Genomic DNA, 25,518 nt, shown 5'->3' on the forward strand with positions numbered 1-25,518 from the left:
GGTGGGAAAGGCCTCCAGCTCACAGGGTTCAAGCCGGGGGCGGGGGGGCAGTTCCTGCACCTGAGACTCTCCTGTCCATCACTCTAAATGCCTGGATCAGCCCCCCAGCAGCCCTCTTGTCTCCCACAGATGCCCAACCTTGAACCTGGGAGATTCAGCCTCCTCTGGCTTGACAAGGAGCATCCTCATTCTCCCTATGCCCTCCTTTCCTCCTGTAATTTTATTTTATCCATTTTTCTCTACTTCTAAGACAGGAGATCAATGGGTCCCCTGCTGAGCAACTGGAGTCTGTCCCCTGTGGACAGATTTTTCAGATGCAGATAATGGCCTGAGCAAGGAGCTGCATCCTGCTGGGATAAAAGATAAGGAGACCCCACATTTCTCATTCTTGAGGTCAAGGAGACCTCCAGAACTACACATGTGCAGAAAGGTTCCTCAGGGGTCAGAGAAGGGAGTGGCATCACACCACAGTACATCCTGTCCACTTCCCAGAAACCCTGGTGCTAGACTCCATCCTGGTTAAAAGAGGTGCGCTCAGGGGAGGGCCTTGAGTCAGGCCAAAGCTAGACGAAGCAAGATGATTGACCAGAGGAAGCCCAGAGGGACTGCCCCGTACAAGTGATTTAAACCCCGCAAAGCACGTGCACTCTCTTCTCTTTCTCTCTGTCGATCTCTCTCTATCTCCGTCAGTCTCTCTATCTCCGTCAATCTCTCTTTCATTCTCTCTGTATTTCTCTCTCTGTGTCTGTCTTTGTCTTCCTGCTGTCTCTCTGACTCTCTCTCGCTATCTTTACCTGTCTCTCTCTGAGCCCACCTATGCTTTCTCCACACCTATCTTCTCTCTTAATAAACACAGTACTTGCTCACTACACTCAGTCTCTTTGCTGATTTTTTTTTCTCCACGGAGCCAAGATCTGGGGCTGTGCATGAAGCCTCCTGGCCCTGGTGGTCTAGAGGTCAGGGTTCAGCACCCTCACCCATAACCACTCAAGGACACTTCTACAAGCTAATATATTTCTGACTACTTCAAAAATCCACAAAGCCTGGATCAGATCATTCCTTTTAGTGATCAGATCATTTTCCTTCTAGATATACGTTCCGTCTTTGGAATTAAAATATACTGGTGTTACTTACATACTAGAATCTTAGATATGAGTGAAATGTCCTTAAATTATTGCTTTTTTCTGTGTAGAAAAATACTGGCTACGACACCACGTAAATCGTGTAGGATGCTATATCTTGACAAAGGCTGTGTAACGGATATTTATTATTATTTGAATCTTTACATATTAATCTAGATACACTTCTTAATTTTCTACTTAATTAGTTTCAATCATGTTTGTCAGATATTTATTAATAATTAGTTTCAAACATGTTTGTCAGATATTAAATAGGCCAGATTTTATGAGTTGATGGGAATCATACGAATTATCACCTAAATCTAAAGTTATTTTCTTTTACAGCATCTCTCCCACGCATATAAATCTTGCAACATTAAGTTTAATCTTATAGCATCTTCTAGTTAATTTGCTTCAGAAATGTTTGGTCATAGTCTTATTCTTAGCCTCTAATAAAACATTGCTTTATTCCTGCAGGATAACACAGTCTACAGATTTCTTTTGCAAACTCTTTAAAAAAAAAAAAAAAAAAAAAAAAACAGCACTCTCCAACTTTATTCTGTTATTTTGTAAAAAAGAAAATGGATCATAAATGAACAAGACATTATAGTAAAATTCTGTATATTTGTGTTTGTATTATTCTTATATGTCATAATCTTTATTCTGTTTGTTTTGCTATGAACTCTTAACTTGTCATTCTGCAGAGAAAAATGATAGGAAGCACAAGGGAAGATGTATTTCCGGAGATCAATCTTCTTTATTCTCAAAGCACTTGCTCCTCAACAGAGTCTGCCTGGGGGCTGATCACTTCATAACTCTTCATCCCTCAAGAGAAGCTTAATTGCTCAAGATGTGAATGAAGCTGAAAGATGGGAGAAGGGAGGCTGTGTTGAATCCATTATGTTTTCAAAAACCCCAGATGCTGCCAGGAAAATGCTACAAAGACACATTCGACAGCAGTGCCAGCTCAGAAGGCTCCTCTGAATCAATTATGTATCCTCTCCACATAAACTGTGGAGACCCCAGTGTTATGAGGGGGGCTGTTCACAGCCCTCACCCTCCCAGCTTGATTTCAGAATGACTCCCCCACCCCAAGACTCTCAGTGCCCCCGATGTACCCAGTGCCTGCAGTTGGCATTGTCCCCAACCCTGTTTACACTTCCAGCTACTTGGGAACATGGGAACAGACAGAGGCAAAGAATGAATCTGGGATGTGAATCAGCAGTGGTTTCCCAAGAAGGAACCAGGACCAGCCCCGGCTTCATTGACCTCGAAGGGAGGAAAAACTCAGTAGATACCAAGGCAGTCTCAATTCAAAATGATGATTTTTATACCGATTTATTTGAGGATGACCAGTTCAGCTAAATCAGATGCACCTAAAAGGACTTCGGTAGAATCTTTGAGATGGTCTAGTCATAACCTGATCAATAGGTCAAACATTATCTCTATTAACCTGATCTTATCATCAAACATTATGTCTGTTTACACAAGGTGCAGCAAATTGGAATCATTTGTTCAAAAACTATGTATTGGATGCAGCCTCTTGTCTGGTATTGTACTAAATACTGGAGACTCTGCACTAGACAAACTGGTCCCAAATCTCTGTGTGGTGTTTGGTTTCATGTGTGTGTATGTGTGTGTCCAGTAAGGGGTAGGGGAGGGGGGCAGATGGATGCAAAATGAGATAAATACATGTGTGTAGTATGTACATGTGCATATGCATACCTATTTGTGTCTATAGATGTGTATCTGTGTGTGGATGTAAGTGCTATTAAAAAGGCAAACCAAGCCCACAGACAGAATGAATGGAAACGTGAAGCTCGGTGGAGGCTACAGTTTTTAAACAGACCTGGATGCAGGTCTCACTGATGTGATCTTCCAATGATGCACCAAGGGCGCCACAGAGGTGGCTGGGGAAGAGCATCTCCATGACAGGGGATGAGACGGAAGCCGTGTGGGTGGGTCGGGAAGGAGGGGACCAGAAGGGACCAGGGAAGACGGAGACAGGGCCACCAGAGACAGCCAGCCCGGACCACTGCAGGCTTTGGCTACATGCCTCATTTAGTGGTACCCTGTTTTCCTTTGAGATATAACACACCTACTCCTCATTGAACATGGGAATCATGTGGAATTGACTTCCTTCAGACACACAGATTCGGCCCTGATAATCATCATCTCCAGGCCACAGTGTTGGTTTCCATCTCTAATAAAAAAAATTCATGCAATGTCAAAGGAGACATCAGGAGAAAGAAAAGCTTCATCTCAGCCCACAGTCACAAACCCAACTAGTATCCATGAGGATTTGGGTTCAATCCCTGGCCTCGCTCAGTGGGTTAAAGATCTGCTGTTGCCACAAGATACACTGTAGGTCACAGATGAGGCTCAGATCTGGTGTTGCTGTGGCTGTGGTGTAGGCCGGCAGCTGTAGCTCTGATTTGCCCTAGCGTGGGAACTTCCATATACTACAGGTGCAGCCCTAAAAAGCAAAAAAAAAAGGTGGACTCCTTCTTCCATCTGAATGTCATACACAAGGAACACATGAGGAGCTACAAGGGGCCACCGGGAAGAACCAACAGGAAGCTGGCATGTGGGGACCAACCCGAGGGAAAGGAAGCCTGGGTTCTGGGTGTCATTTGAATCCCTGATTAATCCTGGTGCAAGAACTGTCTCTAAATGGCTCAGCCATGAGAGTTGTTTATATTTTTCCATTATTAAGCCCACAGGATTTTCAAGCAGTGTATGAAAACTTTATTCTGCAGAATCTTGCTGCAGCCTCTGGCTTAGCAGAACTTGACCTGAGCTATAGATGGAAGATGTTGTTAGGGACAGATTTAAAGGATCACAGCACAACCTGTGATTGGCAACAAGCTGAAACTACTATAGGGCATGTCAGGAGATAAAAATTTAGATGCTGTTTGAGTCAGTGATGGTAAATGAGATATAAACTTTACATAGTCATTGGTGATGGGGTCTGGGACACGATACCCCCGAAAATGGCACCTCAGCACATTGAGTACTTTAAGTTGGAGGAGACTGAAAAAATGGCAGAAGCACAAAGGTCACTCTGACCTTCCTCCCCTGAAGCAGGGCACAGAACCCTCAGATGAGAGGTGGCCTCCATGCGCCCAGAGGAAGAGAACACCTGTGTCTCCAAGCACAGGGGGACCAAGAAGAATCCCAGCAGGCAGGCCCTGCTGACCCCCTGTTGCCATGGTTACCCATCCTCTCTGACCCGCCCTTCCCCAGGGCTGCCTGCTCTCAGCACACCTAGCATCAAAGTGCTCTGGTCTGTTTCTTTGGATGCTTGTGTCCTTACAAAGGCTCCTGTGTCACAGGAAACTTGCACTAATAAATCTACATGCTTTTCTCTTGTCCAGCTCTCTTAGTGTAATTTTCAGATGCAGCCAGAGGCCCTAGGAAAATGGAGGAAAACTTTTCCTCACCTAAATTGGCACACTAAATTAATAGTTTCTTCCCATTTGTCCAAGTGGTTAATTTTAAGTTAGGAGAGCAGGATCTGCTAATATAATTAATTGCCGATGAACAGATTTATTTTTCTTCCTTTGACAAACAACATGGAGTAGAGAGTTGCACTGGGAACAGTAGAAATGACATTATGTATAAATCCAGAATAGCTATGGTGTTATACTTATCAGAGTAAAGGTTAGGACATGACTTTGACTGTAATCCATGATGTTTTGGGCACCTCTACAATTATTTCCAAATACTACTGTAAAACTGGGTTACTCCTTTAAGGCTAACTTTCCCATTCAAATAATTCATCTATTGTTACGTTCACTGCCTGCCATTAATAACGTGCATTATTCAACACACATGGTCAACAGAATAAATCATTCACCAATCCTTAACATCTCTAGAAAAATCTCAACATTAATTTTTATCAAAAAATTAAAAATAATTTTACATTTGAACTCAAGAAATTCCAAAATATTAAGCACTGTCCTCCAAAGGCCACTCCCTACCTTTTTTTTTTTTTTTTTTTGCTATTTTAGGGCTGTACCCGAGGCATATGGAGGTTCCCAGGCTAGGGGTTGAATCGGAGATGTATCACTGGCCTACACCACAGCCACAGCAACTCAGGATCCAAGCCGCGTCTGCAACCTACACCACAGCTAACAGCAACGTCGATCCTTAACCCACTGAACAAGGGCAGGGATCGAACCTGCATCCTCATGGATCCTAGTCGGGTTCATTAACCACTGATCCACAAAGGGAACTCCAAGCCACCTCCTACTTTTGGAATTAAACAGACTCGCACATCAACTGACTATGCTGCCACATTAGATTCAGAAATTGATTATATTGTGAGTGAAAAGATGATGTTCAACTTATTTAGGCAATGGAATTGTGTTTTAATGACAAAAGTATTTATTTGGAAAATTTTTTTTATAACTGCTGAGTTTTTGGCTTTCTTGAAAAGATGACTGATTACATCTCACACTTGAAGAGCAGAAACTTCAAGGCTTTCAGAGATTTCTAGGTCTGTTTCTTTCCTAGATGATGTCTGACAAGAGAAGTTTCATCACGAGCATGACCAGGAGCAAGTAAGTCCTGGACACAACGGCTCCCTCAGCTATTGTCCACCTCCCATTTCAACAGTTCATTTTCTCATCCAGCTTTTCTCCAAGGTCAGAACCAGAAGCCCTGGTAACCTGTCATTAGCTGAGGCCCTCTGCTGGGCCCTCTGCCAGTCCCCAACCCAAGGCCATGGTTGTAGAGGGGGATCCACATCAGGGTTTCAGAGCTTTTGAGGGGGTACAAGCACATCTCTTGGCCTTGGGGAGGGGCATGTGGAAGTCTGGGGTGGGTGTGCTTGGGGGCTGTGTTTGGAAGAGTTCTTCCAGGTAAGTCTGATGCTGCGAGTCTTTCCCCCTCTGTCTGCACACGCACCACTGCATTCCTGGTGCAAGGCTGTCCCATTAATGCTACGCTCTGCAGCCAGTCTCCTCCTGGTTCCCAAGAGCTGGAGCTGAACGTTCTTGCTGATGCTCTGTACAGAGGCAGAGCCATGTGCTTCTCACAGTACTGTGTGCACCTTGTTTCTCAGCCAGGTCCTCGATAAAGCATATCCATGTTGGCAAATAAAAAGCTGGGTTCAAGGAAGGAGAGGTTTAATCACACATGACTGTGACAGGGAAGGCAAGATGACTGCTCACCATGAGACCCACCTGCCTCACATGGGTCTGACAGAGGAACTGCTTTTACAGGGTGAGGTGGGCAGGGCTGGGCCTAGATGTGGGTGGTGAGGATGTGAACAAGCGAGGAAGTGAACAGGTGAGAGAGTGAATAGGTGAGGAGGTAGACAGGTGAGGAGGTGAACAGGTGAAAAGGTAAACAGGTGAGGAGGTAAACAGGTGAGGAGGTGAACAGGTGTGGATGTGAATAGGTGAGGAGGTGAACAGATGAGAGGGTGAACAGGTACAGTGGATACAAACAGCACAGCTCATCATTTACCAGGACCAAATGGGATCCTATAGGTTTCATGACTGCCCTTGCCCAGTGTCAAACTGGGGGCATCTCTGCCTCTTCTGAGCGCTGTGGGAGGGGCGGTGCTCTGCAGGGAGCTGCTTCTAGGGTTTTGAGTGTGTGGAGGTGGACAGAGGGAGGACAAAGTCTAAAGTGTCCTTGTTTTCCAGGAACACAGGGCTCACTATTATCAGTGTCTGTGTGTGTGTGTGTGTCTCTCTCTCTCTCTCTCACACACACACACACACACACACACACACGAATCAGGCAATTAAACTGCTTGAAAAGTAAGGAGAACCATTTGATGTGGGTGGTGAGGATGTGAACAAGGGGAGAGGGGCAGAAGGGCAGAGTCGTGGACAAAAATGTCTGAGCAGCATCTTTGTTACTCATCCACCAACGACACAACTCACAGTGAATGGCAACAAGAAAGCCAGGTACACAAAAGGTCCTCCTGCAGAGGAAGCCTGGGGGAGGGGAGGGATGCAGGAAGAACCGGGGCAGGCAGTCCCCACTCAGCACAGCACTGATGTGAACTGGAAGGACACAGAGGGGGTGCATCTTGACAGGTGCTCGGGGTAGGGGGGAATCTGCTGAGCTCTGCTTCTGACCCTGCCAGGAAACCAGCTGTTTCCCCAAGCACACCTCTTCCTACGAAGTCACTGGGCTTTAATTCAGCCTGCATAGACTCTGCGAAGTCCCACTGCTCCACTGGACTAGCACCGCTGTGAGTCTGAAAATTCAACCCACACATTCTCTCTTAAATCCCCAGAAATACTTCCTAGGTCTTAAAACGATTGAAATGTCTTCTTCATCCGTTTTTCTATTAGATTCCATCCTCCCCCAGCCCCTGCTGACTCCAGCCAACCTTCCTCATCTCACCCACTTTAAACCCGCTGTCCCAGTAGCTTGTGGCTTGGTAAGCATGTCAGAACAGGGTTCTGTCTTCAAAAATTAAATCTGAAACCTGACCAAGTTCTGAAATATCTTTTGGCAAGAGCGTGGCTATAGAATATCCCCTGAAATTTGAGGAAACATTTATTTTTATCATGAATATTGTTTGTTACCGGTCATTCTTTTGGTTCATTTACCAAATACTCTATTATGTGCTGGGTGCGAAGAACAGAGACATGGAAACTCAGGTCCTGCTGCTCACAAACAGGTGAAACTTCAGTAAAGTCACATACACACACACTCACACGATTGCTTCAACAGCGGGCCAAGATTTTAGTGTTAGTAAGCTCAAGATAAACGGAAAAATTGTACCTAATTCAACAGTTCTACATTTTAACAGAGCATTTAAAATGCATGACAAGACTTCTCATCATGGCTCAGCAGTAACAAACCTGACTAGTATCCATGAGGACGCAGGTTCAATCCCTGGCCTCACTCAGTGGGTTAAGGATCCGGTGTTGCCATGAGCTGTAGGTCGAGGACACAGTTTGGACCCAGCGTTGCTGTGGCTGTGGTGTAGGCTGGCGGCTACAGCTCAGATTCAACCCTTAGCCTGGGAACTTCTATATGTAGCCCTTAAATTGAAAAGACAAAGGAAAATGCATGAAAAAGTAAAAATTAACCATTTTTATTTCTTGATAAGGTCCTTAAATGGATTTAGCTTTAAGAGAAACCATAGAGCAGAAATACAAGAGGTGCTGGCACACGGCGACAGCTGGGATTATGAGCCGATGTAGAGATGCTAGAGATGCAGCCCCCAGGACTAAGAGAGTCGGCCTGGGGCTGCTTCCACCCTGTTCCCCACCCCTTCCCCTTTACCGCTCTGATCCTGGTCAGCTGCTTGACCCTGACTGCATCATTTTTCAGCCTGTGCCTGCAGTAGCTTACACAGGCTGACACTTTCTTTGCAATCTCACTTGATCGAGACAAGCATTTCCAAAGGCAGCCCCAAGGCCTAGGAGAGTGTATCTATTGTCGTTCAGAGAAAAACTGAGGTAATAAAGCCCTCAGAAGGTATTGCATTTTCCCATTATGTTTCTGGGCTTCCTGTGGGGATTCTACGAAAGACTGGGTGTTATCAATCAAGAAAAATAGTGTATTTCTTCCACCATTTTGCACTTGCCCTGTTTTCATTGACATAGCTCTCTTCTCAAGTGGCAAGGAAGTTGCAAAGAGATTTTCTTTGTCCACTGGCCCCTGTGCAGGGCTTGAGCTACTACTGGTGTTCACTGACTCAGCCAATTACTTTTGATGGACTAGGAAATGCATTGAAGTTTTCCACATAAAAGTTTTCTTCCTTAATATAAGACTATATGAAGCACGGGCATGGCCAATACAGCTGAAAATAAGTACTTAGTAAAGCTTCAGAGTGAGTATAAAAACCCAAATTTCCTTAAAGTTGACCACTGTAGGGAACCCTGTAATGTCAAAGCCACTATCTTAAGTTATCATTCATTGAATTTCTACGTTTCAGTGTAGAGAAGTCTCTATTTCTCAGGACTGTAGGCATCTCTAATCCCCCTTGGGACTTCCAGAATCAAGATAGTTTCCCTAGACAGATGGATGGATAGGTAGATAGATAGGTGGACGGAAGGACGGATGGATGGATGGATGGATGGATGGACGGATAGACAGACAGACAGACAGACAGTTAGGTAGATAGATAAAAGAAAGAAGGGAAAAATGGATATTAAACCTGTGACTACCTAAACAGAGCAAAAGCTACCTACAAAATTTGACCTTAAGCAGTGGAAATAGCTTTTGCTTAAAGATTAGTTTACGTAAGAAATGCATTCCATTGTCATTCAATTTGGTAGCAAGATGGAAAAAAATGCAGAGCCACTGAGGGAGTGTAGGAACTAAAGATGGTGAAGAATAGTATCTCCCACAGCCAAGAGCCGTCATAATCACACAATCACAAGTGTGTTGTTATACACCTGGATCTGAGGAAAGAGTGTTTTATGCAACACTTATTTCTATTTCTTCCTTTAGTGTCATCTCATCCCTAGGTGAAGATCCTGCAACACAGATTTTGATGACTGTTAGTAAGACTCAGCCTTTCTTTTCTTTGACTCCTGGAGGTCAGCACCCCCCAGCCCCCAGCCCCCACCCCACCACCCCCCACTAGGCCTACAGCTCCAGAATCTCTGATGCTGTTTTCACCCAGTTTCCTCTTTATTTGCAAAGCTAATGGAGGGGGGACAGAAGAATGGAACCTGTTAGAGAGACGAAGTTCTATTTTCTTTATTTTCGTTGTTCCTAAGAAATAATGATGCAAGAAGACCCTTTTCTTAATGTCATATACTCCACTCGGATAATGATTAACTCGATTAGTAGGTGAAATTTTCTGGTAAGTCAACCTTCTATTCTGAAATTTTTAGCAAACGCCACTTAAACTATATGAATTCACGAAACCACATGCCTTCAATTACAGGTGACTGTGGCAGCAATAAATCCCTCACACAGGGAACTGCCTGACTGCTGCTCTTCATGGGCAGTTGGCAGGAAGATAAGAAGAGGAATATTAACATTTTCTGTATTGGTTTTAGTAAACTGATAAACGCAGCGGGAACAGGGCAAGTGATTCCCCGCAAGCAAGTCCATCAGACTGTGGAAAATTGAAACAACTCTTTAAAAACAGAAGTGAAGCTAGAAAATCCTTTTGAGTTTGCTGAATCGATAGATATAGTCCTTTCCATGTTTTCAGGCTCAGAAACAACAAAATCAAATATTACATATTAATCTAGAAACTCTGTTACAGCTTAAATTATTATAAGCCTTTCATCTCAAGAAATGGGTTAATTTTTAAAAGTACAAATGGGAGTCCCCATCGTGGCTCGCCGGCTAATGAACATACCTACTATCCATGAGGACGCAGGTTCGATCACTGGCCTTGCTCAGTGGGTTAAGGATCCGGCATTGCCATGAGCTGTGGTGTAGGTTGCAGAGGCGGCTCAGATCCCGCGTTGCTGTGGCTCTGGTGTAGGCCAGCAGCTGCAGCTCTGATTGGATCCCCTAGCCTGGGAACCTCCACATGCCGCTGGTGGGACCATAAAAAGATTTTTTTTTTTTTGAAAAGTACAAATATATTAAATAATGCAAAGCCTTCTTACAGAATGAAAAACATCCAAAGTTATCAGAGCAAATAAGTTACATATTTGGTCTTTAATCATTGTTTTACTGTATTTAAGACATTATATTTAATGATTCAATGTGAAACTGAGCAGGGCCCTGTGGGGCTCCTGGGCACAAAAGCCTTTCTGTGTCAATCATTTCTTGTTTTTAGGAAATGGGCATCATTCAGCCTCCAGGACCTTCCCTGAGTTCCAAAGGGCAGGTTCAGACAGTTGCTGAATGAATCAGGGAAGGGAGGGGAGGCAGACAAGGGATGAGCAGTCAAGAAACAATAGCACAGCCTTGGGGCAGGATCCTGGTTCCCCCTCAAGGAATACACCTAAGAGAAAAGTGATATTCCTTATGCTTCTTGTAGAAATGAATACTTTAAAATTGAACAGCTCAGAGCCCTTCCTTGTGTTTCTCCCTCATTTGGTTTGATTGTGCCCTAAACACAATCACTTGAAAGCCAAAGATTAGGCACCCTGAGCACAACTTCCTTTGAGTTAAAGATTATTAGCACATGTTAATTTTCAGGAATTTTCCTAATTTGTGCTAATCTCTGATCAATATGCTCTTTTCGAAAGTACTGTTATTCCAGGCAATAACCCAGAAGGCCATCACCAGAATCACACTGAGATCTCCTGACACCAGCTTCGATGACTAAGATCCCCCCAAAGAAAGAAGAATGCATGTTTGCCCCAACCCTGATTCTTTTCTGAAACCCTGTTTTTCTCCTTTTGGACTAGAAACCCCCCTGGAAATTCTTCCCCAAAGGAAGGCACAGTCTTTAAGGCATGAGCCTGCTGTGGCCTCCATTGCCTGGCAAAGCAATAAAAGCTATTTTTTTCCTCTTTCACCCAAAACTCTGTCTCTGCATTTGTATTTGGCACCAGTGAACAGAGGCTGAGTTTCAGCAACAAATGTCATCACTGGACCAGCAATGTCAGGAACCCAGCAAGACTTATGAGTCCTAACTTCACAATTAGGGTCCGGGGTATAAAAAGTTCCAGAATCCTTTATACACAATAGGCATGCACCCATATGACAAAAACCTCCTTTGGCCAAATCCTGACCAAAGAATTGCAAAAGCTCCTATACTTGATGCCTTAAAATCAATATGGAAAATTTGAGGTTTTTTTTAAAAGAATGGCCATTTGAAAAGAATATTTGAAAATATGAATAATGATGAGAAATAGCACAGTGCAGATGATTTAGTTCAGAGAAGCCCAAATCCAACCACCTGACTTTAGCCAACCTCGGAGGTCCCGGGAGGCCATTTAAAGAGTGAGCACAGCATGAAAATGGAGGTATAGATCCAGTTTTCAAAACTACAATGGTTAGAACTCTGCAAGATTAGCACAAGATGCTAATGTCAGATAAGAGGACATTCGGCTGCCACCTGCTCAGGTGTGCACAGCCCTGCCCTTGCACTGTCACCTTTTAGGGGAAATGGCTTGCAGGCTGTTATTTTCCTGCCTCAGAACAGTGTTTTAAATGTAGGTGGCATTTAATCATTATGTGTTGCGAGAATGAATAAACTAATACGAAGTAAATAAAATGAACAATCCTAGCATACTAGAAGGATGGGGGACACACAGGTGGTGCAGGGAGTTACTGGACAAGGTGTGGGTGAGTTGAATGAGGTCCCCAGGATAGCAACTGGGTCAGAGAGGGGAGGGAGGCATTTCTAAGAGGGTGTGTGGTTGAGTGAACACAGGCTACTCAGGGCGTTCATCCTCTGAGACCAGTAAGGGATGGACAATGATAAATAAGTGGTCTGTAGCCAAAACATGGAAACCACTTAAATATCCATTGACAGATGAATGGATTAAGAAGACACGGTATATATACACAAAGGAATATTCCTCAGCCATAAAGAAAATGAAATAACGCCATTTGCAGAAACATGGACGCAACTAGAGATTCTAAGTAACTCAGAAAGAGAAAGACAAGTACCATGTGACAACACTTGTATGTAGAATCTAAAATACAGCACAATGAGCCTATCTACAGAACAGAAACAGACTCACAGACATAGAGAACAGACTTGTGGTTGCCAAGGGGATGATGGAGGGAGTGGGATGGACAAGGAATTTGGGGTTAGTAGATACAAACTCTTACATTTAGAATGGATAAGCAATGAGGTCCTGCTGTACAGCACAGGGAACTCTGTCCATTCTGTTAGGACAGACTGTGATGGAAGATAACATAAGAAAAGGAAAGTATATGCATACGTATATGACTGAGTCACTTTGCTGTACAGCAGAAATTGGCACAACATTGTAAATCAACTATACTTTAAAAAAAGAAAAAAACAGTCTGTAATCAAGAGGGTCTCTCAGGTCATGCAAAGAGGCTTGTGCTTCATGCTGAACGTGAAGGCTCTGGCCTCTTCTACTGCCTTTAGCAAGATCCTGTCCTGTCCTGCTGGGACAGAGGGGGTCGCTGTGTGGAAGGCTGCGCAGGGACCTGAGGGGGCGGGGCAGGGAGAGGGCAGCACACATGCATGCGCACATACACACGAGGATGTGACAGCCCCATGCTGAGAATAGGAAAAGAGAGTCGGCCAGGATGGTTCACAACTATTTGCTGTGGGATTGTTCTGAATGTGGCCAGAAAACAAGCAAACCTTCTTTTCTTTTCAAACCAAACTGCCTGCTGTTTAAAACATCAGCAATAGCAAGGATTTCCCGTGTGGCTCACAGCAAAACTACTCGCCCTAGCTTCTAAAACATCAGCAGTAACGAACCTGACTAGTATCCATGAGGATGCGGGTTTGATCCCTGGCCCCGCTCAGTGGGTTAAGGATCTGGCTTTGCCGTGAGCAGATGCAGCTCGGATCCCACGTTGCTGTGGCTGTAGCGTAGGCCAGCAGGTGCAGCCCCAATTTGACTACTAGCCTGGGAATTTACATATGCCACACAAGCAGCTTAAAATAAGAAAGAAGGGAAGGGAAGGGAAGGAAGGGAAGGAAGGTGCAAAATGTCTACAAATATTAGTGCCATTATTTTATTAATTTCCTCTGCTGCTTGTGCTTTCCATTCTTACATATTTGGTTTTAAGCTTTCCCTCATTCTCCTTCCTCTCTCTTATTTTCTTCTCTTTTTTCACAATGAAGTGGCTTATTAGTGTCACACTGAGTAACCGCCCCCCCATTCCAACGAATGATCTCACTAGCAGAGAAACTTCAACAAAGCACGTGTGGAATGTTTCCTGTGACCAGACTGTGAGGAGATGATGTCTATTCCAACAGCCATATAGAGGGCATCACAGGACCCAGACCTTGGTGCTGATAATAACGCTGGTGATAATGATAATAAGCAGATAATTCCGAAGATTTGTCGATTCCAGGTACTTTGCACTACCTCATTTGGTTCTAATGATGATCCTGCGGATCTGTGGGATCACAGTCTTACCTGGACCCAGAGCCCTAAAGAACAGACAGCACGCCCAGTGTGTGGAGACAGAGGTCAAATTCACATGGGTGCGTCCCAAATACTCTGCCCTTAGCACCCACTTTCTCCCACAGGAATACACCTACTGAGTCACAATGGTCTTTTTATCAGGCAGTTACCTCCCTGCTTCTAAATCTGTGCATCCCATGAGCATGCACCTGGAGTGGGACCCTGCCTGATGCTGGAAGACAGTCACACCCACACAAAGGTAATGCAAATCAGTATTAAACACACCCATGTAAATAAAATATAATAATTGTAAATCAATATAAAATGCTCTATCTAGAAGACTGTATTTAAACTTGAGGGATTTGCTAGAACAAAGCAGAAGGCATAAAAATACATAACATGTTCAGGAAAAATCAAGTAGTTCAGGGCACCAAGAAATCAGTGTTTTTCCCCAGGGCAAGCAGAACCTACAGGTGTCGTCAGCGAGGGCAGAGTGACCCAGAGATGGCCCTGTGCCCAGAAGCTCTTACGATTCTAGAAAACTCCTAAGTGATGCTGCTTGTTCACAGACCACCTTTCAGAAACAGTCTTAACAACTTCTAGATACTCATCTTGCATATATGTTCTCTTGTCAAAAATCTCCACGAGAAATCATCTGTGGGGGAAATTTGAGCAAATTTTCTTTCCCTGTATCCCTTTTTGTAACTGTCTTCATTTCACTTTAAACATGGAATACCTCAATCTTTCTTTGAGGTATTGTTCACCACACAAAAGGATAATTACAAATATTGATATAAATACAGAGTGTGAAAGACCCTAAGTGAACCAACTTTTACAAGTCAGGGCTTTCTTTATATTCAGCAAAAAAAAAAAAAAAAAGGGAAATCTAGTGAAAATGTCATCTGATGGATTTTCCAAATTAACTTGGGGGATAGATAAATTTATGAACATAGCAAGGGGTCCAAACTTGTTTCGTGACAATGAGGCAGTGTTACTACCATTTTGTATCTTTGAAATTTGTCAGTCTTTATTTCTTTTTTTTTTTTTTCTTTTGTGTGTTTTTAGAGCTGTACCCACAGCATATGGTGGTTCCCAGGCTAGGGGTCGAATTGGACCTTCGGCTGCTGGTCTACACCACAGCCATGGCAACACTGGATCTGAGCTGCGTCTGTGACCTACACCACAGCTCATGGCAATGCCGGATCCTTAACCCACTGAGCAAGGCCAGGAATCGAACCTGCATTCTCTTGGATGCTAGTCAGATTCGCTTCCACTAAACCACAACAGGAACTCCAGTCTTTATTTCTATAAAAAGAAAAACAAAATAGAGCTAATGCTGAATTCTAGGTCATTCCAACCAAAAGTGACATTCATTCATGAATTTTAAAAAAAGGGGGGGAATACATCAATCTTATAACTAGATGTATTTCAAATAAAATTTTACCCTTATCTGTGATACTAGCATATCAAAATTTATAATGTGTTTAGGTTTCTCTGATCATTTTTTAGTACTAATAATTGGAAGAATATCCCAAACCAGAGGAAAATTTTTGTTAACACTTGGAGCCACATGGTGACAGAAAATTAAACAAAAATATTTCAATTCATATACTCATTTATATTCAAATAATTACTTTAGGGTTGACTAATAAAAGACCACCAACCATAAAATCAGAGGTAATATGTCTGTAAGTAAAGGAACGGCAATAGGAGTTGAGGAAGAAGAGGAATCATGCCTAAGAATATGTGAAAGGAACACAAAAGATCTCGAGGTGTGCCCAGTAGAAAATCCCCTTCATTCAAAGTCCATTCTCCCAGGTTTCTTTTTCTTTCTTTTTTTTTTTTTTTTTTTTTTTGTCTTTTTGCTATTTCTTGGGCTGCTCCCGCGGCATATGGAGGCTCCCAGGCTAGGGGTCCAATTGGAGCTGTAGCCACCGGCCTACACCAGAGCCACAGCAACGTGGGATCCAAGCCGTGTCTGCAACCTACACCACAGCTCACGGCAACGCCCTATAGTTAACCCGCTGAGCAAGGGCAGGGACCGAACCCGCAACCTCATGGTTCCTAGTCGGATTTGTTAACCACTGCGCCACGACGGGAACTCCTCTCCCAGGATTTCTGATCTTTCTTTACCCACATGCTGTTTTAAAACTTTACATTGTAGATAACTGATGAATATGCAAAATAAATTTTGTCCGAAGACATACAAGCAAACTGTCCAGTAAATGATACTGAATTGATTTACATCCCCCACCTCCCTAGAACATGCCAGTTTGGGTCCCCTGTAAATTAATTTCAGCATTTCTTTACTCCACATACAGTTGCTTTTCTTTCTTCTCATTTGAAACAGGTGACATCTGTCTGGTTTCATGCTTAATAATGAACTAAATACAATATTTAACATGTTTTCATTTTACATCTGTGTGAGAGTCATGATTTTACTCCTTTTAAAAACTATCCTTATAATCCTTTAATAGATGCAATATTGTTTGCTGTTAAATTTAAAAAAAAACTAAATGGAAGTTCCCGACGTGGCTCAGTGGTGAGGGAACACGACTGGCATTCATGAGGTTGCAGATTCAATCCCTGGCCTCCTTCAGTGGGTTAAGGATCCGCTGTTGCCATGAGCTGTGGTGTAGGTCAAAGACGCGGCTTGGATCCCACATTGCTATGGCTGTGGTTTAGGCCGGCAGCTACAGCTCCGACTGGACCCCTAGCCTGGGAACCTCCATATGTCATGGGTAAGGTCCTAAAAAGACAAAAGACAAAAAAAAAAAAAAAAAAAGAAAAAAAGAAAAAAACCTAAAGGGATGATAGTAAGTACTCAATTGCCATGTTAACTGAGATTCTACTGGACACTTTCAAAGTGTGATATAAGAACTTGATGTTAACATGTTGATACTTAAAATATACTGCAAAGTGCATTATTTTAACTAGTTACATGCATGATAAAAAGAACTTAGCTACTAACCTAAAATATACAAGGGATACTAATTGCTGTATAAAATACTTGAGAATATTCTCAAGCAAAAATAAACAATGTGCCCCAGCCTGGATATATGAAAGGGCACCAACTACATGAGAAGTTATGTAATAAACAGTAGGTACCAAGCATGAGGTACTTTAGGTACCTTCTAAAACTGAGATTACTCTGCAAACAACAGTTTTTAAAGAACTGAATGGAACCATCTGACTTGAGTAAGATAACTGTGGTTGCAGTAATAATAAGTGGGACGGAATAAATGAGGAACCAGAGGCAGTGGGATGGATTTAGACGATAATTAAAATAGATATTTGCAGTAAATAGCCCCAGCTAAAAATATTGATGGTTTCCTATTGAAATAATGATAGTAAGAATAAAAAAGATGGGTGCAGGGATGGGAGAAATTATGGAGACAAAATGGCCAGAAAATGGGGACTGGATAAAGGAAATGAGGTAGAAGAATCAGTAAGGACTCTGGGTAGGCAATACTCAAATTTCTGACTTTATGCCTGTCTGACTATCTCTACCCACCTACCTATCCATCCATCCCTCCCTCCCTTCATCCATCCCTCCCTCTCTCTATTCCTCCCTTCATCCATACCTCCATCATCCCTCCATCCATCCATCCACCATCCATCTCTCCCTTCATCCATCCCTCCATCCATCCATATATCCACCCAATTTTCCCAACCATTCAATTGATCTGCACATCTGTGTGGATGTCTATTTGAACTTTACACTAGGACTTCTAATTCATGGGAATTAGACTCTCCTAAAAAGAACTAATTATCTACCCAAAGCCATATTAATCACTTCTCCACTCTCTCATCTATTCTTGAAAAGAATGTGCATCCTTTAGTTCTTGGGTGGAGTGTCCTCCAAATGTCAATCAGATCCCATTGACTGGTGGTGCTGGCCAGCTCTCCTGTATTCATACTGATTTTCTGCCCAGTGGTTCCATCAATTGCTGAAAGGGGATTGAAGTCACAAACTGCAAGTGTGGATTTGTTATGTCTCTTCTAGTTCTGCCAGGTTTTGCTTCACGTATTTTGAAGCCCTGTTGTTTGATGCATACATATTTTTACATTACGTCTTCTTGGTGAACTGGCCATTTAATCAACATGCACTTTTCCAGTTTGTTTTGGGCAAGACTTCCTTACTCTTAAGTCTGCTTTGTCTGAATTTAATAAAACCACCCAGCTTTTTTCTGATTATCATTGACATGGCCTATCATTTTCTATCATTTTATTTGTAAACTACTTATCATCATGTTTGAAATATACTTCTTGTGGACTGCATATAATTGTCATGATTTTTGCCCTTTTTCAAAATTTTGTCTTTAATTGTTGTTTTAGACCATCCATGTTTAATGACAGTCATGATTTAATCTACTATTTTATTATTTGGGTTTTTTTTGTTTTGTTTCCCTCTGTTTTTCGCTCTTCTGTTTCTTCTTGCTTTTCTGTGCGTTACTTGACTTTTTTTCATACCACATTGATTTATCTGTATCACTTTTGAGTATACCTATGTATTTTATTTATTGTTTTTATTTTTTTAGGGCTGCACCAGCAGCACATGGAAGTTCCCAGGCTAGGGATCCAATCAGAGCTGCAGCTGCCAGCCTACAACATAGCCACAGCAACGCCAGAGGCGAGCCACATCTGCGACCTACACAGCTCATAGCATCACCGGATCCTTAACCCACTGAGCGAGGCCACGGATCAAACCCGCATCCTCATGGATCCTAGTTGGATTTGTTAACCACTAAGCCACCAAGGGAACTCCATACTTATGTATTTGAAATGGTTTCTCTATGACACATCTTTTTTTTTTTTTTCTTTTTAGGGCCACACCTGTGACACATGTAAGTTCCCAGGCTAGGGGTCAAATCTGAGCTGCTGCCTATATCACAGCCACAATAATGGCAGGATCCGAGACACATCTTCAACCTATGCTGCAGCTTGTGGCAATGCCAGGTCCTTAACCCATTGTGCAAGGCCAAGGATCAAACCCACATCCTCATGGACACTATGTCTGGTTCTTATCCTGCTGAACCACAACAACAATACCTATGACACATTTTGACATGGATTTATACAGGTTTGTCTTCTTTGGATATTGTTCAGTTTCTTAAAACTTTGGGTTTATATTTTTTGACCAATTTGAGAAGGGAAATACCAAAGCACAAACTAAGGCAAAATAGTTCTTTGTTAGTAATGAAACTGTAAGAGACCCAAGTGTCCCAAGGGCACTGTAATGAGGCCCTATTAACCCAGTTTAGATTTTCCAGTCTAATCTGGGGTCAGCAAACTATAGCCCAAAATCCAAATCACCATCCCTGTGTTTATACAGTTTTATTGGAATACGGCCATGCCCTTTTTCCTTTCCATCTGCCCGCTATCAGCATGATCCACGAAGCCTTCAGTATGTACTCTCTGGCCTCTTACAGACAATGTTTGCTGACCCTGGGTCAGGAGGAAAAGTTTGAGAGAGCCTCTGCTTTCTCGTGATCTTGGGTTAGAATCCGGGGCATCTCCACCCTCTGGCTAGTCACACCTTCAGAAGATAAAGCAACCTGAGCAGGATATCAGCAGGATCCCAACAGAAAACGTGCCTCCCTCACATTAAAGTTATTGCAGGAGGTTTTACCAACACCATAAGCATTTGTAACCGTGTGACTGGGCATAAGGAACTGTAAGGAATATATGAAAATCCTGGCCCAGGGACAGCAAAGGAGCAGCCACAGCTCCAAGAGGCAGAGCGAAAAAAGGGAAGAAGCAATTACCTGAGTGCAAACAGAGAGACTTACAAGGAAGAGCCCTGGAGGGGCAGTCACCTGGGACTCAGCAAGGCAACACAGGTGCTTCCCAGGAAGAGCCCAAGCCATCGCCCTGCCCTCAGCCACAGCACACACCTCCCCTCTTACTGCGAGGCCCGCTGGGCATCAGAAGGACGAGCAGAGGACACAGATCCCAGCCTTTGGTTGTGAACCAGGCAGAGTGAGGCAGGGCAGAGATGCGACCAAAGGGAAGGGGTGAAGAGACAGAAAGTATGGCTAGAATACACAAGAGATTTCTCCCAAGTTGGGCCACCTGACCATCCATTAATAAAAATACATCAATTAGCGACCCTCAATCAGATGAGGAGATCATGTGTGTGTGAAGACAAGAAAGCAGGCAAGAAAGCGCTGAGGGGTTCGCCCAGCGCCCGTGAGGGCACACGGGGGCACACCGTGCATGCATGCCCGCACCCACTTGGGAAATGCAGGAAAACTCTCTCAAAGAAGTCAACCATTGTCCCCTAAATATGCACATAGCAACCCCTCAGCATATTCTCATCAAATCATCATCTTTAAATTGTTTAACGAAGAAATTTTCAATAGTAACCATGACCAAATGCAAACAAGGACATTAAGTTCTTGGGAAGAGCCTCTGCCCCAAATTATTTATGTAGGTTGCAGAAAATATACATTAATTATATCAGTAATCTGTAAAAGTCACCCTTTATTTATTACAGCTATTTTGTAAAAATGTATTCAACACTTAAAGTCTTTAGCTTGAAAACATAACTTCCACCTAATTATCTGTATTGTTGGTCATAACATCCCAAGTTGTTCCTGAGTACTTCCTCTGCATATTTCATAGAGTCAGGAAAATGAGTGACAGCTTTGAAATGGGGAAAAAAATCACTAGGTAACCATCTTCCAGTTATCTTCATCTTTAATTTTCTCTGAGATATCTTGCAAATCTCTCAATTGCAAAAGCAAAACAAAACAAAAACCTGACAATATTGCAAATGATTCTGTCCCTAGTTATGCAACTAAAAAAAGTCCAATGGAAAAGAAATGATTATTCTTTTTGAATACTGGCCAGTTTTGCATTGATTTGTAACTTTAATTCATTATCTTGAGTGTCTAATACATGAATATATGTGTGGTTTTTTTGGATTCTCCGTGGAACCAATTATAACACCTTAGTGTTTCACTCATTGATTAGTTAGCAGAAAATATTTAACACATATTTCTTTTATGAGAGAAACAATCATGTCATGTCACACGTTTGTATGAGAGACATGGTTTTACCAATAATTTAAAAAAAAAATTCCATTTGCTGGTAGCATGACTCAAACCAAGGGTCATGATTTAAACTGGAGATAGGTTCTCAAGAAGTTCTGAAAGACGTTGCCAGTTCCTTAAAAGGTGAAAGGGTCGTTCAGCACCAGCTCCACAATGCCAGTTCAGACTCCACAGGCTTTGTACGCATGTCAGTAAACGAAACAACTTAAAAAGACAAACACATGCAAGGCTCCTTAACTTGATGTGTGATTTTTATGATCGACTACAGTATTTAAAAAGCCTGCTGTGCAGTACTTCGAAAATACCTCAGAGAATGACAGGTGTGGTTTCTGTTCTTTTTTATGGGAGAGAAAAAAGTAATTTTATTGTTGTCAATATTCTTAAACACATCCTTCATACCTGGGCTCCCTTATCATGAAAATTGTGGGTTTCCCACTCTTCCATGCTGTTTTCAGGTTAAGAAGAAAAGGTTTCCATCACCTGAAAGATAAATTGGGTTCCTGCCAGGTTTTGGGGGGTGGGGAGGTTGCTTTTGTTTTTGCTTTTTAGGGCCGCACTCGTGGCATAGGCTAGAGGTCTAATCAGAGCTACAGCTGCCAGCCCAAGCCACATCTGCAACCTACACCACAGCTCACGGCAATGCCAGATCCTGAACCCACTGAGTAAGGCCAGGGATCAAACCCACAACCTCATGGTTTCTAGTCGGATTCATTTCCGCTGCACCACAAGGGGAATTCCATTCTTGTCAGTTTTAAAGGCATCATCTGTATTGTGGGAGCTCAGAGAGAATTTGGGAGCATTATCCATCACCTGCCAGTTTGTGCACAAGTTGGTGTAAATAATCTGAAGGCAACTGTGCTTTATGTCTAGGTACAGAGAGATATGTTTGCCTGTGAAATGTTTTCAATTTCATGTAAAAATGAATCCACAGTACCTTTGATAATCGCCCGGAGTTTAACCCAGATGAAGTACCAATACTGAAGTACATATAGATTTTAATTGGTGTCCTTTAGCGTCATGGGATGAGCAACTAGAGATAAAAGCTTCCAATACTGTTTGGTGAGTGGCACTGTGGTTTAAACAATGAACAAACAACACTATGTGGTTAGGATTCAGACCTAGTGGCCCTTCTGACATGTGAGCAAACACCTAGGGAAATGATGTCTTTCCGTTACATGTAAATGCTGCGTCCTATTTACGATGGATGAATTAGGAGGGTGGGAATAACATATACACATGACTGTGTCAAACAGACAACTAACAAGGTCCTATTGTATAGCATAGGGAAATGTACTCAATTGTTTGGAATAACCTATATGGAAAAAAGAATGGATATACGTATATGTATTACTGATGCAACCTTGTAAGTCGACAATGCTCCAATAAAATTAAAAACAGAAAAAGATATAAAGAGAAAAGGGAGGTGGGAGAGGGAAAAATTAGGAATTTGGGATTAACAGATAAAAGCTGCTATGCATAAAATAGATAAGCAACAAAGACTTACGGTATAACCCAAAGAACTATATTCAAAATCTTGAAATAATCTATAATGGAAAATAATCTGAAAAAATATATAACTGAATCACTTTACTATATGCCTGAAACTAAGACAATGCTGTAAATCAACTATTCTTCAGTTAAAAAAAAAAAAAATCACACACAAAAAAAACCCTCCTACTGTGGCACTAACAATTTTTCAGCCAGGAATTAATTTTAAACAATGTAACGTGTTTATACTGAAAACATATCATCCAAGATTGAAATGGGTAAACTCAAGATTCTGTGGGTGACCATTAGTGAAACCTCAATATTAAAGGCTCCACGATGGAGATGTAAATAACAATTATTTATTCTAATTGGTGGACCCCAAAGAAAATACTTCTATGCATGTGTATGATATACACTTACGAGAAGACTTACATGTATAGAAACAAGTATGAATGTGTGTGTACATACATATATGGGGAGAAAGAGAAAAACACACGTATATAAAATAAGACAAATTTGCATAAGGAAACAGAATGCAAAATTGAGAAGAGACAAAATTATTTAGCTTGGCAAAGAGAGCAGCAGAGAGGTGTTTACTTGGGCCGTTTCTGGTCATTCTAGCCAGTTTTAGGTACACACTATAGAAGAGGTGAATAAAATAGACACCTTATCTTAATGGGCTAACATTTTATCAGGACCAACAACTAAGCAAGTGGTAAGAACTCTCTGGGCTTGGGCGGATGGTGGCAGCTTCCTCAAAGCTCACTGCTCACCTCCTGCTGATCGTATTTAGATGTCAGGTGATGACAACCCCTCTGCTTCACGTAACTCTACTTGGCTAAAGCTTTCCAAAATATTTAGCAATTTGTATTGCTTCACTTATCAGGAGCCAGTCTTAGGTTAGATAGAGAGTATTTTCTCAGTAGGCAAAAATAATTCTCTAAGGTGAATCTACAAAATGAAGATTTAATGACTAAGGCTAGAAAATGGACCAACTTAGAACTTAAATACTATTTGGAGCCAAATGATCTTAGAGATTTGAGTGCTGTGCGTGCTTCACCTGTCAAGAATGCCTGGACCACAACCCATAGTTATGAGACTTAGTCTCCTCATCATTTGAGTATCAGATCACTAACTCTGAGGAATGAAGTTGATGAGTCAGGAAGGCACGCACACACAGACACACACACACTCACAACTACCTCGAGTTTCAAAACATCCAACTCAGCAGTTACCTTGGTGTGTAACTGAGCATGAGGAGAGACTACTTGAGAAAAAAATATATTATTTTAACCAGAACATAATAACCTAAATACTTCGTGTTCCGATTGCTAAACAAGCTCAAAATGCCCAAGCAGCCAAATGACTGCTGCCAGTTATTGCAGAGGTGAGATCCCATATCTGTGGTGCAAGAGAACAGGTGAGCCTATTGCAGTCAGAGCCCACCTGCCAGGGTGGCCACAGACAACCTGCTTCTGAGTGACGAGAGGCTCTGACACATACACGGAATCGTAGGTCATGGATGCCGAGTGGGGCTGGTGACTAACAAGAGGCAGGCTTTGTTAGGGAGCTTTGGCAGAAAGCCCTCTCCTGGCCTCACCTGGAAAGGACCTTTTCAGGACCAAGTACTCCACGCGGCCTCCCTAAAGATGCACAGGGAAAGGGCACTTGACTGCTTCTTGCTGGGACAGGAGCCTGAAAGTTCTATTTCTTAAAAACCCCTGCTCAATTTATTTGTTAACAACAGATGTCCTATCAATTTCCCCGCCACCAAATCAAGCTTCTCATTTATTATTCATTTTTTATTTTATCAAAAAATATAGGTATAGAGTGCCTACTCTGTGCCAGTAACTCTCTAGGATGGAGCACCACAAATAATCATCTTTGCCAGGATGAGCTGCCAGCCTCTCAAGTAGGAGCAGGCAGCCCCGCACGACGCGAACACCTGCTTGTAGGTAACTGACGACCTAAGCCTCTTTCCCCCCAGATACTGCATCACATCTTCTTTGAGTGAGAAAACACGATGCTGTCCTAAGATATTTACAGTGATTAAAAGCATTAAGGATAGAGAGTCAAATGTCATTATTAAAATTTCTAAATTCTATTAAACCTGGATAATAGTTTTTGTGTGATAATATGAAAACATGTTGAATGGATCGGGTGGTTATTTAACAGTCTCTTTGAGAGAACGTGACTATGGTCTCAGTGAGTGATGAGTGATTTACAGATAATAGGGAGGAAAAAGCACCTATATTTATAGTTACATTTCCCCCTCGACAGTGATGGTGGTGAAGATGGTCCCTCAAGTCTGATGTTCCTCTCTATTCAAATCAGATTTTGTGATTCAAAACATCTTTATTGTGGGCACATTAAATGCCAAGCACTGTTCTGGATTCTGGGGACGTACCAGGAAACCCAACAGGAAAACCCTGCCTTTGCGGACTGAATTCTCAGTTTTGTACTTTTAGATCTATACAAGATTTTCAGTGTATGGGGATTTCCTTTGTAGCAGAGTAAACCATCGAAAAATGTATTGAGTGCCAATACTTGGTATAGAAATAAAGAATTAAGACAGTCACCACGGAGTTCCCATCATGGCTCAGCAGATAATGAACCCAACTAGCGTCTGTGGGGACATGGGTTCTATGTGTGGCCTTGCACGGGGGGTTAAGGATCCAGTGATGCCATGAGCTGTAGTGTCGCCCAGCAGCTACAGCTCTGATTGGACTCCTAGCCTGGGAATCTCCATATGCCTCAGGTGGGGCCCTAAAAAGACAGTCACCATGAACAAAAGTTCCACGAAAGGGATTTGTCTTTCTCTCTGTGCAGAATACAAAATATCACTTTTAATGAAAGAATATACCATTTTATTACCATTTTACTAAAGGAAAA

At 42.5% G+C, this 25,518-nt stretch overlaps 1 long non-coding RNA gene across 1 annotated transcript in view; it reads right to left on the bottom strand.

Annotated features, from left to right (window-relative positions):
* LOC110256769 overlaps positions 1,659-25,518 on the bottom strand; it is a 79,694-nt gene continuing 55,834 nt past the window's right edge. Inside the window, exon 3 of the long non-coding RNA XR_002338719.1 lies at positions 1,659-1,980. This is a non-coding gene — a long non-coding RNA (uncharacterized LOC110256769). The remainder of the gene's footprint in view (positions 1,981-25,518) is intronic.

The sequence above is a fragment of the Sus scrofa genome, chromosome 14 (assembly GCF_000003025.6).
Source record: "Sus scrofa isolate TJ Tabasco breed Duroc chromosome 14, Sscrofa11.1, whole genome shotgun sequence".
Lineage (NCBI taxonomy): Eukaryota > Metazoa > Chordata > Mammalia > Artiodactyla > Suidae > Sus > Sus scrofa.